Below are 19,462 nucleotides of genomic sequence, written 5' to 3'. Positions count from 1 at the left end.
TGTATTTGTAATTAAAGAGAAATTAATAAACATTATTTTGCAGAATGAGAATAAATCAGTGTTGATGCAGTTAATTTACCTGTGCCACTGAAGATGAACAATAATGCAAAATCTTAGACAAACCCGGGAATTATAAAAGCAGTTATGCCTAACTCCATGATAACCTGTAATAGGAAAAATGGTATTAAAGGATCTTTTTCCCCACTCACTCGATTTGGTATTTTCAAGTGCAACAATCAGTAGGAACTTTGTCAGGATCCTCCCTGAACCCTACAGAAAAATCTTAAGTCTTCAGTGGGGCTGGATATGGTCTAAGATTGCCTTTCATTTTACAGTTAAACTCCAAATTCAGGCTGCTTTGGCCTGGTCAGAAAGTGAAGGCCTATTAAAACTTGTGAACCATTTTCTGGACAGCCACCCCCTCCCTGCCTCACCTCCACGAAGGTGACACTGCTGTAACGTGGTATGTTATGGCCAAATGATTTAAGCAGCCAGTCGTTTCTTGTGCTGGGCCCAGGCTTGGGCATTGAGACCAAAGCTGTTCAGGTGTCCATCCTGCCTAGCAGAACAGTGACAATCTGCTTGATTCCCTTCTGTTCACAGCCAAGAAAAGATGATGCAGTATTACTGCTAGATTGCAACACTACCAAAATCGTTCCTGGTTTGTACTGAAGTACAACTCTAAGTCATAAGACGTAACACGTACAAAAAGCTGAGGAGAGGTTTATATATAGCCAAGGACCACTAACTCCAACTTGTAACTAACTGATAAATCAACTGAAATATATTTATCAGGTATGCATTAACACACACAAAGTAAAGGTAGCAAGATGATAGTTTAGGCTTAAAGGTGAAGTCAGTGGAGCCTTCCCTGGAGAAAGGCTCTTTCCTCTAACCAGCTTGTCCCATTTGTCAGCCTACCGGGATTTAAAGATTGGGCAGCAAATTCAAAAACAGATAAGCCAGCATTGTAGCCAATTACTATTATTTAATGCAATGAATACTGCAAGCAATTTAATCTAACACAGTCTGATTAGACCTGTCGCTATCTCAACCCTTCAGTGCCCCACATTGGGTGCCAAAAAATAGACTGTCATGGTTTAACCCCAGCCAGCAACCAAACACCACCCAGCCACTTGCTCACCCCCACACACCCCGCCCCCCCATCTAGAGGGGTGGGGAGGAGAATCAGAAAGGAATGTAAAAATCGAGGGTTGAGATAAGAAAAAAAGTTAAACAGAATAAAGAGATAAGAACAACAGTAATAATAAAACAACAATTAGGATGGAAAGGAGGGGAGAAAAGGGTAAAATCCAAAGGAAGGGAAAAGGAAAGAAAAAACCACCAAGTGATGCACAGTGCAACTGCTCACCACCTGCAAACAGATGCCCAGCCAGTCCCCAAGTAACAATCCCCCCCCAGGTAACCCTACAAGTTTCTATGCCAAACATGATGTCCCATGGTATGGAATACCTCTTTGGCTGGTTCAGGTCACCTGTCTTGGCTATGTCCCCTCCTAGTGTCCTGTGCCCCCCCAGCCCCCTGGTTAGCAAGGCCCAAGAAACCGACAAGTCCTTGACTTACAACTAAAAACATCAGTGCGGTTATCAGCATTGTTCTTGCATCATAGCCAAACCACAGCACTCCACTAGCTCCTAAGAAAATTAACTCCATCCCAGCTGAAACCAGGACAGTCAGCCTCCTAGGATTTGAAGATGCAAACAAATTCAAGTTTTGCCAGAAGAGCCGATCGATTTCTAGTAGGAAAAGCCTATTGACTCAGTAGCTCTACTCCTGAAATACAGCCATGAGTCCTTGTTGCAATTTCAGAAAGACTAGGCAAAGATTTGCCTCGCAAAACTACCGAGTATAACAGGAGCTTGTCTCACCTACCAGTGTAATAGATTGGCATCCTATACACTCTTCAAGAGTTTATAGTGTTTAAAACACTCTGAATTCAGCCATCCCTTGTTCCCATGAACCTCATAGTCTTTCCATCACTGTATGCCTGCTATGAGAGCATCCATCCAAGAAAGGCAGAGTAGCATCTTACTGTGTCTCTCTGCTTCTGGAGTCCCACAATTGGTAGCTTTATCCAAACGTTGTTTAAACAGATTGTGCTCTACATCCAGCTGCTGCTCTCCCACTACGTCCATGGGATCGACGCTCAAATCTGAAAGCAGCAACCAAGGAAAGCAGTCAGTGAACACACATTTGTTATGGCCTGTGGCAAGCGCTGAGGAAGTGAAAAGACAGAATCTTCCAGCCAGCAGGATAACAACGTGCCAAATTGGGACAGCGTGTATGGCTGGGGCCAAGTGACCTACAGGGAATAAAACACATGTCGACAGCATGCTAAATGGCCCTCCCAGGTAGGGGTTTGGTTTGGTGTCCAAGGACTGTTTCCAACTTCCAAGAAAGCGTTACCCTGAAAGGTAGTCGCACTTAAGGCAAAAAGCCAAAGCCAAACCCCTCAAAGCCCAGCACCATTTCCAGGAACACAGGAGTTAAGCCTAAAATTGGTTGAAAGCTGCTTCCCACCTCTTCCCCTGCCACCTTTCCCCCTTCAACATCAGCACATTTCCTTGTGATCCCTTTTCACAAAGAAGACAGGTCTGTGGTCTTGCTCAGCACCGAAGCACCACCAATGCACTTGCTGGCTACGTGCTCTCTTAGAAGGCTGACAGCTTCTCCGCACACCACAGCTGAAGCTTCCAGTCTCTGTGGCCTTCCCACACCCTGTTAAATGTGAGGAAGACAAAGACTGAGAACATCTCTGGGGATCAGAAGGAAGTCGAGATGCACTACATTTAGAGCCCAATGTGTTACCCAAAGGAATTACTACAACAGAACAAGAGGCAGGAACGATCGGTAAACAGGTGGATAACATGCACAGCAGTAACACCCAGTCAGACTTGCAGTCACTTCATCCCGCAATTTTGTTTTGAGTTTATTTAAAAGGTAATCGGATTATTAACGCTCACTCTGCTTTTAAAACTTCTGAAGAAAGGCTAACATGTGGCATTGGCATTACAGTCAGAACTCAGGTACCAAAATCATGGCAAAGCTGTGTCTTGCCAAGTGACTTCCAAAGCAGGCTCTGAAGCCTTTCAACAAGACAGTCAAATCTGGAGTCCCAAGGGAACTCTGTGCCAGCTCTGTGAGTACAACTGAGCTCTCTGACGAAGTACACCACCACACAGAAACGTAAGTAGGTTTTAACCTCAGGCTCATTTACAATCTAGAAAAATAATACTACCTGACTGGATGCACTAGTTTAAGTGCCCAGCAGGCCTGGCCACGTAACTACGAGGGACCACCAATTCCTCCCCAGCTGTCGCCCAAGCAGCAGCGCAGCACTCTGGGGCGGTGGGCACACGGAGCCTCGTGGGCCCTCGGCGAGTACAAAAGTTATCCCTCCGCAGTCAGCAGTCTGGCTCACAAGCACAAGGCATACGCGATTGATCTTCACTTTAGCTCCCCTTGATGAGTCAACGTACAATTCCAGACGAACCTAGGTACAAAGGGAAAACAGAGCGCCCCGTTTCACTCTGAAGCAAACCAGGCGACCTCTTCCCCTCGGCTGCCCTGGCTCAGGAGCTGACTGCCAAGACACAGGATCAGCGAGACACCTGAGCTGCTGCCTCCCAGCCCTCCCCGGCAGCTAAGCGCTGGCCGTCTGCAATACTTCAGCAATCGGGGGGGCGGATTCCGCCGCCGGCTTTCCTTTCTTTCCCTCGCCCGCTCGCAGGGGCGGGAAGGGGCTTCCGAGCCACCCCCCTGCGTCCGCGTTACAGCAGGCCCCAAGGCAGCCTCTGCGGCCGGCGGCCCCAGCTGCCACGGCCCCGGCCAGCGGCTGGCGGACACACGAAGCCCCGCGCAGAGCTGCGGCGGCTGCCCGGGCAGCCCGGAGGCGGCGGGGCGCCGACACCCCCCCGGGCCCCGCCGCCAGAAGGGAGCAACGGGGGCCGCCCCGGCGCCGCTCCTCACCTCCTCGCCGAGGTAGCTGCGCAGCTCCGAGAAAAAAAAAAAAAAAGCAGCACCGTGAGGAGCCCGCTGGCCACCGTCACTGCCGGGGAGACGAGAACAGCCGGCAGCCCCGCCGGTCCCGGCCGCCCGCCTCAGCCCGCCCGCTGCCGCCACCAGGCGCTCCCTGCCGCGGCCGAGCGCCAGCGGCCACGTCCCCCCCGGCCGGCCGCTGCCCCACGGCGAGGCCCGGGCTCGCCTTCAGCCGCCCGCCCTCAGCCGCCCGCTCACCCAGCGCCGCAGCACGCCTTGGCCCGAGCGTCTCCCGGGAAAATAAATAAACCCAAACCCCGCCGCCGGCCCCGCCCACGCCCGCCGGCCCCGCCCACGCCCGCCGGCCCCGCCCCGCCGGTCAGCGCGGCCCGAAGCCGGCCGAGGGGGCGGCCGAGGAGGGGCTGGGGCTGCCGTTCCGCGCCGGGGCGGGCAGGGGCTCGGTGCCGCCGCGGGCTCCCCCGAGCCTGCCAGCCCCCGGGGCTCTGCAGGGGCCGCCCGCGGGGTGCGGGCTGGGCCGAGAGCGGCTGCCTGGGGGGGCTCGGTACCGAGGCGAAGCTGCTGGCCGAGAGCAGCTGCCGCTCGGTGTCACAGCCTCCCCGTCCCTCCACCGACTCCGCCCTGCAAAGGGCTGCACTCGCTTACAGTCGCCCTGCTAAGAACAACCGAGCTGCCCTTCCGACCGGCTGTCACAGCAACGGAGCGGAAAGCAAATCTTCGCGGGAGGGTACCCGCTGCCGGGGTGCAGGGGGGGGGAGGGAGGGAGGCAGACGGAGGAAAGACCCCGCTCCCTTGCCCCACCTTCCAGCCCTGCCGCGTACTCTGCACCCCTTCGTTCCGGTAACACCTCACTTCCCTGTCACAGGGAACGGCTATGAACTCAAGAGGTTAAACCGTGCAACAGCTCATAATGGCTTACTTGCGCAAGTAAAAACCGTGTATGAGCTTTTCCCACGCCACATATTTACACCACTCGTTTCTTCCTATTCAAAAAGCGCAGTCCTGCAAAGTCTCTTCTATTTAAAAAAAATAATTTAAAATTGCTGTTACTAACAGATGCTTCCAAATGCAGACAGAGCAAATGCACCCCTATTTCCCGTAGCCAAACAGAGTGCATCGTACGCAAAGGATTAAAATGTTTGAGCCACATGGATGCTTTTGCATACGGAGGCAATAAATATTAATGCCTGGGCTGCGAGTGGGAGAAGGGCAGAGCAATGTGAGCCCTGCAGCAGTTCCCGTGGTCCGCTGGTGTAAACTGGGCTGAGATCCCGCCCAGTGCTCGCCTTGCCAGTGCTCAGCACAGGGTTGGTGGAGCGCTTCTGCCACCTGGCGACCAAACGTGGGTACTGCAGCCGCCCGGTTGGTGGAGCGCTGCTGCTGCCACCCGACGGCCAAAAGTCGGTGCTGCAGCCCTGGCGACGCGCATGGGCGGTGGCGCCTCCCCACTCGGCGCTGCTGGCCGCCGTTAACGGCATCGCGATCCCGCGCTGCCTACAGGGTGGTGCCGCGGCGCCCGCTGCCGTCCCCCGAGCATGTTGCCAGAGCGCGCTCGGCACGGGAGTACGGAACTGCAGCGCCGCTGCAGCCCCGGGACAAACGCCCCCTGCGGGAGCTCGTTGCTGCAACGGCCCCGCCCCTGGCGACAAGCCCCCCACCTGGAGACCGCGTGGGTGCGGAACGGCTGCGCCCCTCCACGATTTAAATTGCCCCCACTCCGCAACGCCACGCTTTTGCCCGTGCGGGGCGCGAACCCGGGCCTTCGGCGCTGATCCGCTTCTGCGCTTGTAGAGTCCAGCAAGAGCTCTTCAACGCCCTGGCACTGAAGCGCCAAATCAATCTGCGTGGTGGCACGCAGGGCAGCAGGCACTCTGGGGCACAGGCTGGGACGCTGTGTGTCTGTCCAGCACAGCTGTCTGACCCACATGCCAGTGAGGACCACGATGCACCCAGCCCCAGGGTGCCACCGGTGTTACATAGTAAATCTAATACTGGGCAGCTGTACGCGAATGACATCAAACTGTCACCATCTCAGCTTGTATTTGCACTCCCATCCCAGGAGTGTTTGTGCAGAGGAGGTATTTACTGCCACATGCACCAGAGCAACGGCAAGGGCAGGCAGTGCAGTGATCTCCTGTTACTGAACGTGCTGCCCTGGGACTCCCAAACAGGCAGGCAGTTATATCCCTGGCAAAGTTCTCCAGCAAAGATGCCTGTGATTTTTATCCACCTCAGCTGTACAAACATGGTGTAAACTGAAGCAGAGTGGCTCATTATCTCCAGCACTTGTATGTCTGTCGCATGCCGGTCTGAGACCGGAGTGTGGTTCAGTTTGTATTCTCGGGAACAGAATTAAGACTCAAAATGGAGTCAAGAGCCAAGTAACTTTATTTGCCCAACAACAAATCTGTAAATGCAAAGGCAGAGAGAGTGTGAGAGATAAAGAGAAAGGAAGGAAAGAAAGAAGGAAAGAAAAGGGAAGAGTTCACAGCAATAGCTACTGCCCCAGAGCTGCGGCGTCCCAACAGTTCGATTCATTTTCAAGTCTGGTGGGGGAATGTTCTGTCCCATGTTAGTTGGTTCCATTTTTTTTATAGAGCTGTTACAAGCTGTTCTGCTTAACCACACCTTCCATCTGACCATGGTGTACGTGCCCAGCATTCCTCAGGGGCCTCCAGGCACCTTGACCCCCCTGACCCCAAGTCTGGGCACAGGCACAGGGGTTTGGTTAAGTTTTGCAGGAACAGCCTCCCCCGTTGCTCCACGGCGTCAGTCGGTTTCCTCCTTTAACAATATATAGATAAATCTCTGCGGTGGCAGTGGTGTTATCTTGCTGCCTTAACAAGGTATTCACTGTGGTGATGGCATGAGTTGCCTGCCATAGCAGTGTTGAGACAACACACCTGCTGTGGTGATGGTGGGTGCCGCAGGTGCAGTCTCTTACAATGGCCCTTTCCTTCCCATGTCACCACCACTTGCAAAAGCACTCGTGAAAATGAGCAGACCCCACCCACCAGAAAGAGATAGGGCTTTCAAATGAAAGGCGGGTATTCAATGGAAAGCTTCAGATGTGGCCTGCCTGAATAATGTACCACTGGCAACCACTCCTCTGTGAGAGCTGTAGGGAAGCGGAGGATGGAGGCAGGCATCAGGGAATAACTAGAAACCCTGTTTTGCTATTGCTGCAGTATCCTTTGGCTGTGGGGACAATACAGCTCTCTATGAAATGACGATCAGCCAAAAAAATTCAGAGGGGCACAGCAGGGAGCACAAGCTTCTGGGCATCAGAAAAGGGCTGTACTCAGCTTTTCTGTGGCATGTTGTCATAGGCAAGGTGAACACGAAGCACAGGCAGGAGCTGCAGTTCTACCTGCCTTGCAGGGGTTTGGCCTGAACTCCTCCTTTGCAAACCAAGTCACCCTCCCACCACATGGCACAATCTATGCTTCATGTATGACCCAGCAATTGGGGTACCACATGCAGAGAAATCTGAGAGGTCCTCCCTGTTCACAGCTCTAGTCACCAGTGGTTCCAACAACTTCTGATGCTCAGGGTGTCCCCTGCGCCAGTGGTTCTCCCTCCAGGCGCCCCTTTTCCTCTCCATTTGCCCTGGAGTAGATGAACTCAACATCACACCCATTCTGGGGAGATTTAAGCCCCAAGAGCTCAGAACTGGCTGAAGCCAGCACAATAGCCTATCTTCTCTCTCAAGAGTTGCGATGTCTTTACACCCTCCCTGTCTTTCCTGTCTAGATCAGAAACCGATCAGGGGAAGCGGTGCATGCAGATACACAGAGAATACTGAATGGGACACGTTGCTTTTGTTGTCTTTCAACCAGGAAGAGACCTCAGAGGTATTAATAAGCAAGTTCTGAGCTTCCTATCCTTCAGTTGGCAGTTGAACTGCAAAACATGCACATGTACATAAGTAAGAAATGCATTCCCAGTCACCATGCACCACAATGGTCCCATGTTCCCACTTCTCATCACACTGTGCCTTCTCCTTGGAAGTGGTGGTGCATAGTCTGAGAACAGAAGCTATGGATTTATGAAGAACAATTTGATGAAGATCATGTGTGGTGATGGACCCATCTCCACAACAAAGAGGTAGAATCACAGATGTCTGCAAAGCCGCAAAACCCCTTGACGCTGGGCTTCAGAAAAGACTTCCTCACATGTACGCAGGTTCCCCAGGATCAGGGCACTGGGAATAACTGTGTGAAGTGAGAAAAACACTTTGTTGTTACTTTGCCTGGACTACTTGCCAGTTTCATCCCTGATCTTTGCAAGCTCTTCTTTTAACTCCTTTATTTTCTCAAAAGTGTTTTCATTCTGTTTGAGGAAAAGAGAGAGAAATATTTATAGTTCCCACGTTTATTCCTGGTAAGCACTTTCACATGTTCATTTAGTAAAGCAGATTAGATTGATTCCTCAGATGTTTTTTTTTTTGGGGGGTGAGGGTGGGGGTGATGTGTGTGAGGGGGGATTATAATGAACTCATTCAGTTTTTAAACCAGGCTTAGGAGCCATGACTCACTGACTATGAATACATGTACACACACGTGTGTACAGGACGGCACAGAATACTCTATTTACTCGTATGGGTCTAAGTATTTTTCTATCATTTTTTGTTCTGTCTGTGTATCATTTATGGCTGGACTGCATGGACAAGACGGTTTTCGTAATTCTGTAAAAAAACTTGCATCTATTGATGCCTGCACCTCTAAACATAGTGATACGGTCATACAGCCAAATTTGCAAAGGTTCTTACGCCATTCTGGGCATGGTGGACATACCCATAGAAACACCCCTAATGGCCTGATGTTCACAGCTATTTACACATTTATTTCTGCTTTTTTATTGTCTGCAAAGAACAAGTACTCCTTTCCTCGACCTGTCTCAAAAGATACCTGAATACTTAAGGAATTAAAACAGATGAGTCAGCCAAAGGAAAAGTTAAACATAAATTAACAATGCTAAGGTGTTATTACTAAAATGCAAGCACTTTGACAGCAGGTATCTTATGAGTGCTGTGCAAACTGACAGAGACAAGCCTCAAGAAAATTTGCTGGACTTTGGGTTAGTATGCTAAATCCCAGCACAGTGGTTCAAGGGTAAGGGCACTTTAAATCGGAATGTGTCCTGCATTACATTAGGAAGAAGACAAAGAACATATCCTGCTGGGAAGATTATTAATGATTAGGAAAACTAGATCAGGCTACCATAAATTTGTCCCAGGTTAGAAAAGGCCAAGAATCTTTAAAGGACACTACAAAAAAATAACGTTTAAGAGAAAAGGCAGTGTAGTAGCTAATGGAATTAAAAGAAACCTTTACTAGAAAGTAAATCTTTCAGTAATAAGCAAGCAAGGCTAGTAACAGTCTAGGGCATAGAAAAGATTAGTGCAGCAGTAGGATACATAGCAGATAGGAGAGCAAATTAGTTCCGTTTTACCAAAATGTAAATGGAGAAAAAAAAAATCAGAGCTTGATGTTTCTCTTTATTTTTCCTGCATCTAATTTTTAACTGTTAAGAGAAATAACACAAAAAGCTTTATTTTTGCTAATGCCAGGAAACTGGAATTTAAATTAATCCCTTACACACTGCCATTTGGTGATCATTTCTACCAGATCCAACAAGGATACAAGGGATAGGACAAGAGGAAATGGCCCCAAGTTGCCCCAGGGGAGGTTTAAATTGGACTTTAGGAAAAAATTCTTCACTGAAAGAGTTGTCAAGGACTGGAACCAGCTGCCCAGGGAAGTTGTCAGGGTGGCATCACCATCCTTAGAGTCATTTAAAAGACCTGTAGATGTGGTGCTCAGGGACACAGTTTAGTAGGGGACTTGGCAATGTTAGGTTAATGGTTGGACTCAATGATCTGAAAGGTCTTTTCCAACCTAAATGATTCTATGCTGTTCAAAATGACCTAGAGTCTTCCTTCAAAAAAAGAGGTGTTTTATGCTGCTGTTTCAATTGTACTGGTTATCAGGTAATCCAGCCTCATAGCACTCTTTAAGTTAAAGTTTACAAGCACCAAGATATTCCCCAGTGACTGCACTTTAGCTAGTTTGATATTAAGCTATACATTTTTCTTAATGTGATTAGCAGCATATCTCAAGCTATGTTTGAACATATTCTTAGGTGAATGGGAGATACTATCAGCTTTTCATTAGACAGAACATATGAGTATTTTAAAAAGCCAAACTCTAACAGAATACACAGCACAAGCATGTGTTTCTGCCAGGATATTTTCTAGTAAGCAAATAAAATGCATACGTTCGTTCTCTCCCTCTTCTGTCCATACTTAAAAACCAGGCAAATCTGCAGAAGAAAGCACAAAGAGCAAGGTGTTAGAACTTAAAGTCCCACAACTTCTCTCGCACATGCTCTTCTGCTACCTGTAGCTATGTGCTTACCTTTGCACTCACATTTGTTACACAACACACTTTGGTGCCTGAGAATTTGATTGATTTAGATTTGCCCTGACAGAAGAAAACCTTTTTTTTTAACCGTTTGACCTTGTTTCACTTCTTCTAACTGGAAGATCAATCCTACCAGGAAGGAGAGGTGAAACCTCAGGACAGCTAGAGGGTGAATAATCTCTCTTCAAACTTTAAAACTCTGTGTATAAAGTTTTCTTTACAATTTGTACTCCACCTGGCTATTAAAAATGTATGAAAAGCATAGCAAGAAATCAAGCCGACCGTAAGTACAGAAGGTGCCAGCAGTTCCTCCTCGTTTCAAGAAAATCCAGCCCCCACACTGAGACTGCAGGACCAGATGCTGTGCCCGTGGAAGCGGCAGCGAGCCCTGGCCCCGGGGGAGGCCAGCTCAGCACACTGCAAATACAAGGCGCATCACTCCCCTCCCCGCCACCCCGGGATGCCACACAGCCCCGACGCCGGCCAGCAGCAGCAGCACGGGCTCGCTGACGGTAACGGCGACCCTCCTGCCTCCCCCGAACGCGTAACGACAGGCAAAAGCACCGTCCGGGCCGATGGGCAAAGCACCTGGAGCCGCATTTCCCATCCTGGCAGGACCGCCACCCGCCGGGCCGCCACCACCCTCGCACCCAGACGGAGGGAGAGCCCCGGGAAGTGCCTCTGTCGCAAGGGGATGTCGCGCAGACCCTCGGAACGCCGAGGCCAACAGGGGCTGGCGGCGACTGGTCTCCTCGGTACCTGATGCTACCGTCGAACGGCCGGATTCCATCGCCCGCTGTGCAACGGATCGGGCACCCGCACGGCCGAGGGACCAGTTATGCATGTCTGCGGGGATGGGAGCTGGGGGGCAAACCCACAAAGCTAGCACAGCTCTTGGCACACAGGAAGATACTTTATACACCTGGAAAAAACGTTTACAATTACCTGTAGTCACACTTAATCCTCATTGGGTCTTACGAGCCTCGTCCCCATTTAAAGGCACAGCGGTCTTTAGTTTCACTGCGCACGTCGGGGGGGGCGGTTGTTGGTAGGGGGCTCTCCTCGCTCGAGGGCGGATCTGTTAGTGTGCTAAATAGGACAGTTCACGCACAGTTCAAATATTCTTCTGTTTGTTCTCATTAACCATTTGGTTCTCATTGATCTCACCTTATGCCCCAGCTTGACCCATGGCGTCTGTTCCCCTTGGCCGTGCGCTGCCAACCGCCTGTAACATCCTGTCCTGCAGGCTCTCTCCGGTGCTTCGCTGTAGACGCACACATCTTTTCTCTACATTGCCATTTAAGTAGCAGAGTTGCCTTCTGTTGACCACGTATATGCGAGCCGGTCGTCCGCAACGCTTCCCGGGGCGCCGGGCCTGCCTGCGGCGCGGCGCGGGGCCGGGGGCGGCTCTGCGGGGGCTGCCTGCGGCTGAGGCGGAGCCGCGAGTGCGGAGCCGCAGCGCAGCCCCCGGGTTCGCCCCCTGCGGAGGGCTGGCTGCTCCCTTCCCTGCGCGCTCCCCGGCGCTCGCCGCCTCGCTCCGGCCTCTCCCGGAAAAGGGGTCCGGTCTCCGGCTGGCAAACGCCCGCCCCGAGCCGGGCACGGCCAGCGCCGCCGTCGCAGGAGCGGGTCGGGGCGAGGGGCGGCGGCGAAACGTCTCGAACCTCGGCAGCGACAGCCCCGACCGCGCTGAGATCCGACAGCGAGCCCGGCCCCCCGCGGGAGGCGGCTCCGGCTGACCGGCACCTTCATGCCGCACTGACGGCCTCTGGCCACGGCCGTTCCCGTCCTCCGCAACCGCTCGGCGGGCGCCTGTCACTCGAAGGCTCGCCCGCCCCGCTCCCGAAGCCGCCCCCGGGCAGGGCGATGGAACGGCGGAGCCCTCCCCGGCTGCCGTGCGGGGTCTGCGGCCCGGGCACAGCGGCCCCACGGCCCCCGCCGGCGCACCCCGCAGCGAGCGCACCCGGCGCGGGGACCGGGCGCGGGGGGCGGGGACCGGGTTCCAGCCGCCGGCTGTCCCCGAGGGAGGGGCGGGCGGGGTCGCTCCACCCCGCGGCACCGCCTGCCGGGCCGCCTGCCGGCCAGGAGGGGTGTCCCCCCGAGCCGCCCCCCTCTCTCAGCCCGGGCTCTTGCTGAGCTCCACTGCTGAGACCCGGAGGGAGATCGCCGCCCTCCGGGCCTCGGTGCCCACCTGTGACTATAAAAGCACAGACCCCTGCAGCGTGCTTGCAGGCGTCAGGGGCTGGGGGCTGGTTTTGGCTGCCTATACATGTGTGTACACCGCATAACCTAACTCTAACCTGCATGTATACATGTATGTGGTGTGTATGTCCTGTCTGCACGCATGTGCCTGCTGGAACACGCTTCCTTGGCTGGAGCCGGGGCGTGGAGCTGCAGCAGCCTCCCCTCGCTCTCCTGGGCTGTTACCTCTGGCACGATAGATTTCCCTCCAACAACTTCCATTAAAGGTAATGCTGGAGAGAGGCAAAACAGTTCAATGATTTATATCCAAGCTGGTATTTCTACTGCAAATGCCTACACTGTTAAAACCATGATTTCATTACATCATACCTCAAAAGCATTATTTTCCTGAAGCCAAATCACGACTAAACACACAGAAAAATTACACTGACCTTAATGCCGAGCAGCTCTGCCTTCCAGTAGGAAAAATGTCATGCTCAGGTCTGTGCCCCTCTGATCCGAGAAAATACAGTGAAACACCTAAAGCTCTGCTGCAGGCAGGAGCTGCACAGGTAACAGGAGCCGTCAGCCGGCAGGCAGGAGCCTCACTGCCTGGAGAGAAGGGCTGGGGCTCACCCGCTCGGCACTTCAAGAAGGGACAGTCAGTACAGATGTAGGTGAGCTCCACAAGGATGTAAGTAAGGAGCCTTCTGACGAGGATGTGCTAACTGCTAAAAGAAAACAAACTACTGAAGTGATAAGACTCAAGGATATGGATACCAGGGTAAAATAACTGTGGTAGGGAAGATCGTGACCTCCCTCTCAAATGCCCCCTCCCCCGCAGCAGAGGGTGGATCCCCTGCTCTGGAAGCGTGCCCAGTAAATTCAAAATGAACTCTACCTTTAAATTGAAGCGAGAAAGCAACTAACCAATAATTAGCTCGTAGGTGTAGACTTTGGGCAGAACTAACAGCCTTCACTGCATAACTATCTATTGTAAGTTAAACTAAGTGTGCAAGTTAAGAGGAGCGACCCCCTTGCACCCGGTGCCACAATAAACACACCTGCTTTATAACTTACCCTGAGTTTAGAGTTTAACTCTGCACGTCAGACGGAATAAGCAGCCTTTTTAGTAAGCAATTAGTTCCTCACCTACCATTTTCCCAACTATGCTCCCACCTGAATACACTCAAATACGACCTGTAGTGTTTCCTCCTAAAACTCTTCTGCAGAACCTTTGTCCCTGCTCTGCAGCCTCAGGATTTCAGGCAGGGACAGGAATTTGCTGCTGCTCCTTTCCTGCCCCTCCAAATGCATTTGCTCCTGCTGCTCACTGCCTGCTTCCCAGGGGGGTGGGGGCGGGAGGGTTGGTGAGTGACTCACTCCCACTCTTGCCCTGCAGGACAGAGAAATCCACCGCATTAGAGACAGGGTCGCCCCAGCAAGTTTCTGCCTCCTTTTATTTTGCTTTCCTGGTTCTGCTTCCCACCTCAGCCATATGGCCATGAGGCACCAGCCTGGAGCAGGGGTACCCAGCCACACCTGGGAGAAGGGGGTGCATCTCAGAGGCAGAGGGGCTCTAATTGCCCCATTTGCCGTGAGGAAGTAGCTTGTGCAAGTGAGTCCACATCACAGAGCAAAATCCTGCCGTGGGACCTGGGCTACCCAGGAGCAGACAGCTAAAATGTATAAAATGTACGGCGAGTGGGATACTGCACTGCCTGGTCCTACTCCCACCTCACACAGTGCCCGCCTCAGGAGCCCTCAGTGGGGAATTTCCCTGTTTTCTCGCAATACCCAGTATCCTCATCATCATCTCCACTCCAGCCAGTTCACACCCCCATGCGTGTGCAATTGCATCCGCAGCCCAGCAGCAGCACAGTGAAGCGGTGCAGTACCCAGGTGGGTGGATGCTCCCTCTGTGGGGCAGATCCATCACACAGCTACAGCACGAGGTAGAGCACAGCACTCCCACTGTGCCCGGTGAACAGGCATGTCAGTACTCAGTTCTGAATTTGCTGATCTTTTTAATGCATTCTGTAGCCCAAGGCCTTATTTATTACCCATGCTGCCCTCTGCACTGACAGTAGTGCTGATCTTCCTCGCAGGCTGTTCTTTTGTCATCTCACCCCTGATATCGGAGTGCATCAGAAATAACATTTTTTTTTTCCTCTGTGGCCTCCTAATGTGAGGGCAGTTCCCTGGCATCCCTGTCTAACAGCTAGGCACTGAAGCACAGGGAAATGAAAAACATTCCTTAGATCCTGGGCCAGGTGAGCCGTGGGTTTTGCTGGCAGACCCGAAGTGCACAGTGCAGTGAGGATCTGGCTCTGCAGTCACAGCAGCAGAGCACTGAGCACCAAGAGCTCCAGGTGGAAAACGAGGGACGCACCCTGGCACAGAGGTGGAGAGACTGGATGAAGTGATCTTCCTATAGGCCCTGTGTAGTGTCCTCCGGTAACATTCAATTACCCAGAAGATGAGGAGGGGAGAGATATTCAGCTGCTTTAAGGTTTCTATTCTACAGCACCTTATCTTCTCACTGCCTGTCATCTAGCATCCACAGCAAATAATCAGGGGACCCGCAGAAGGCAACTTCCTTCAGTTTACAAACCCTGATCCATTCCTTGGGCAGATCAAGCATGGATGAGTGTCCTGTGAGTCCCACAGCAGCTGCATTATTAAGTCTTCACTGCAATGCTGGCAAGGAAAGGAGCACCTCTCAATTCTTACTGCACTGTTTTACTGTAACTAGTTGCCCCCAGCACCAAATCTTGTGCATTTCTAATTGAGAAGCAGTTTAGAAAGCCCTAAATTATGACAAAGTTTCTTTCTATTTTTTTTCTCCCAAGTAAACAAAATGTTCTATTTGTCTTGCAATAAAATGTTGTTGATCCATATCCCGAAACTGTCAGGGCTTGATAAGTCCAAAATGGATTTTTTCCAGGATACAGAATGAAAAGATTGAGTTGTTCTGACTGCTCTGGTCTCCAGGAGGAGCAAAGACAAGACTGAACTTGCTCCATACAGGAAATCTGGCCCAGTTGTGATAATGACAAGGGAGAAGCGGAGCGGCACTTTTCTAAGAGCTATTCTTGGGCCGAATTCTAATATATTTTGCAAATGCTGGGAAAGTAGTACCCCTGAAAGCTAGAAGGTCAGTCTTTCTGATGAGTGCTGGCTTCTTACCACTGTGCTTCCATCAGGCACAAAGAATACATATATTTCTCCTAAATTAACTCTCAGAGACAGCTGTGGAAATAAACCATTTTCAGCTCAGCCTGAGATGAACACTTGAAATGTTAGCCCAAATTACTGTTTTGGAGGCAATGGTGGGATGTGCCAAGTGACTTGGAACTAGCGCAACCAATTCTGCCTCTTACACAAGAGGTCATTAGTATTTGAACAAGGTAGTTACATGACGCTTCACAGGCAGAAACATTGCTTTGAAGAATACACAAAAGCACACACATATCTCAGTTATCTGAATGGGGGAAAAGGTTTCTCTTGTACATCCCAGATTTTCCAGGACACTGCTATGTGTGTTTACTTGTCTGGAAGATGTGTGTTGTATACCCACCCAAAAGTAACTTACACTCTGGTGTGGAGACAAACACATACACTGGTTACTGGTGACACGTCTTTCCCAGTGTTGGTAGACACAAACTGTTGGGATGCTGTCAGGTACTGCAGTGCTGTCCCAGCTCTTGTTCAGGGCATCTGTGTGGTTCCCCCATTTCCAGCTGATCTGGTTGCGCCCACATGCCAGGACCTGTTCAGAGCAATTTTTCCCCTGTGATGGAAACTGCAGCACAAGGCTGTGCTGCAAGTCTGGAAACCCCTCCATGCCCCAGCAGAGCACGGGACAGACTACCACAGCACAGCCCTTTCCCTTACCTCCTCCCACCCTTGGGGTCTGCAGCTCAGAAACGATCCCTTCTCCTCACGTGCCCTGTAGCTCTGGAGTCCTTATTTGAAATTTCAGGGGCAGAACTTAGGAACGGGGCTCCAACAGTCCAGCTGCTTGGGCATGCTGGACTGGCAGAAAGGCATCAGTCCAGTTTCCAGGGCCTTGGTGCAGTTTGGTGCCTCCCAGCACAGGGGTTGTATTGACATGATGAACATCTGACGTTAGGGACAAACTCCATCTGCTCCTCTTCAGAATAAGTTTAAAGTGGTTCCTAAAGTCAATAGGAGTCATGAATGCATATCTGAGGGTCTTAACTAATCCATCTGTTAATTAAATAATAATCAAAAGCCATGCTGTCCACATGCACTGCAATCATTACTTTTCATAATTAGCTAAATGTGTAAGTCAGAACCACTGCTTCAATTTTTGTTTTTGTCCACTGCCTCAGCCATCACTTGCTTTGATTGCCTAGGCTTTTCACCAAGATAGAAAATTAGTTTAGCTGGCATTTAATGGGTCTGTGTTAAGTACCACTACATGTTGTGGACTCCTTGATGCCTATGAAATGACTCTTGCCTATTAAGAGCATTTTCAACTGAGAAAAAGAGATGATTCCAGGATAACATTCAGCAGTGGTCTGGAACAGCAACTGAACAAATCCAATGAAACCCAAAGAAAATGGTCATGCCTCCTTAAGGTTGCTACAGCAAGTGCTTAAAATTAGAAAGTACTCAAAGAAACCGTGGGTGTGGACCAACACTGTTTACTACATATTGACACGCTCTTTCTTCAGCTAAACACGTCTATTGGACCACTTGCATTGATACTTTCCCAGCTTTGGAGAGAGAACAGAAAGGGTGTGAGCAAGTCAAGAGAGCCACGGGCACAGGGAGACCTCTACCTGTGTGCAAAACGCTGGTCCTTGGGTTGCTTTTAAGACTCAGTCCAGTCCTTACTGCCTGGAGCACATTTTCCAACAGAATTCAACTCCAATTCAGATAAAAATCTATGTTTGGGGCATTATTTTGATGTGGCGTAAGGAGAGAGAGACACACACATACTAAAATTAGGCTATGGCTGGTTATCAGCCCAAAGAGGCTCCCTAGCACCAAAGTAGGGTTGGGTCCTCTGCTAAGCAGAGCAGAACTGCCACTTGGACAAGTCAAGCTCAAATTTCCCTGGAATAAGGCCCCACCTTTTTCCTGAATCAATATTATTCCCTTGCCAAACTGCAGTTCTACTCAGACCTCAACCATTCTGCCTGCAGGCTTCTCAGGAACAAACAGAAGTATTATTTTTATAATGGGGAAAGTCTCTATTTTCATGCTGCCCTAACTCAAAGCCAACCAATGCAATTTTGCTCAAGCTTTCAAACAATAATGCCATCTCAGAAAATGTCTACAGATTGTATTTTTGAATGACTCGAAAACTTGGAAGTCTGTGTCTATGTTGCAGGAGAACAGACTGACCAGTTACACAATTGCTTGAATACTCCCAGATCATCCCTTCACATGTAGGCTCTCAACTTCAGCATTGAATTTAAAAGTGCAGCAGCTTTAGGCATCCCTGGAGGCTACAGTACAGGCAAGTACCTCAAGCAGAAATTCAGATCTTTGGTGCTGAAAACGGTCTCCTGGAAGTGCTACCTGCCTCCATTCCCTAAAAATGGAGCCCAGAGCAACCATACTCTTAATGTAGGTACCACACCTAAGTGACTAATGCAGGGGTCCTCAAACTTTTTAACCAGGGGGCCGGCGTGCGGATGCAGTGGCAGGCAGCCATCTGCGGCTGCTTGGTTTCCCCCCCCAACCCCCTCCGGGGGGGTCTGTAAATACCAGGGGCCGGACTGAGGACCCTGGGGGGCCGTATCCAGCCCGCGGGCCGTAGTTTGAGGACCCCTGGACTAAAGGATAACTGTTGGGCTCATGCTGACTGTGCAGCTCATCACCCGGGGAAGCCAGGGGTGTCTTTGCCTGGGAGAGGTCCGTGTTACACAGCGAGCGGCAAGATACAGGTGTCTGACACTGCACTGAATGATGATGTGCACATATATATACTCCAGGGTGACCAGGCAAGCCCAGAAGAAAGTGACACTCAGGCTGAACACAGGTAAACCAGCCCAGCAGTGGATCTGGAGAAAATCTACCTCTAATCCTGCCCAAGCCTGAAGGTGCTTAAAGTATATAAGTATATTCTTTTTCACCTCCAAGAGCCCCAGGCATTCAGAGGAATATCACGGCAAACCCCCGGCTGGCCTGATGGTGCAGAGAAGCTGGAAACATGAGGCACAGCTACACCTGGCAGGACTTGGAGAGGACTCTATTAAATAAAGTCCCCTGAGGTGTTCAGTTTAGTAGGCATTCTCAGGACAGATCTAACATGCACCAGCTGGATGAGAGTCATCTGAAAGCTCAGCTGCAGCAGCTGTTCTCACTTAAAATATATCCAGAGGATGCCCAAGCTTACAGAATTCCTTCAGCAAATTGTGAATGAGGCATGAGATGAAAAATCTCTCCCCAGTGGACAACACATAGACAAAGCTGAGCATACACTGCTCTGACCTTTTTTGTTTCCCTCTGCTTTAATCAAGGACACTCAGCAGTCAGCTCAAATAAAAAAAATAAAAAATAAATAAAAAAAAAACCAAAAGGAAAAGGAAAAAAAAAAGCTTTACAAATGCCCATCAAGCCCAGAAATGTCAAGACTAGGAAAATGGACAGGGAAAAACCCCTGAGAAAGTATTTAAAATATTCAGTACATATTAAAAATTCCCCTTTTTTTTAAAGTTCACTGAAGCTCCCCCTAGCAAGATCAGCTCCTGCTTAGGGAAAAGTGTGAACTATGGTTATTTGTTCAAAGGTAACCTTTCCCACTAATATAAAAAAATAACTGAATCAAGTATTTCAGAAGTTGTAAAGACTGTTTGAATCTG

General features: G+C 50.6%; 1 long non-coding RNA gene across 1 annotated transcript; it reads right to left on the bottom strand.

Moving 5' to 3' along the window:
* Positions 1-1,262: 1,262 nt before the first annotated feature.
* LOC106112471 (uncharacterized) lies at positions 1,263-4,274 on the bottom strand. The gene is made up of 3 exons (XR_008747745.1): positions 3,991-4,274; positions 2,542-3,514; positions 1,263-2,173 (listed from the first exon to the last, which is right to left on the bottom strand). It is a non-coding gene; the product is annotated as an uncharacterized LOC106112471 (long non-coding RNA).
* Positions 4,275-19,462: the final 15,188 nt, after the last annotated feature.

The sequence above is a fragment of the Falco peregrinus genome, chromosome 6, assembly GCF_023634155.1.
Source record: "Falco peregrinus isolate bFalPer1 chromosome 6, bFalPer1.pri, whole genome shotgun sequence".
Taxonomy (NCBI): Eukaryota; Metazoa; Chordata; class Aves; order Falconiformes; family Falconidae; genus Falco; species Falco peregrinus.
This window is presented reverse-complemented; position numbering and strand designations above follow the sequence as displayed.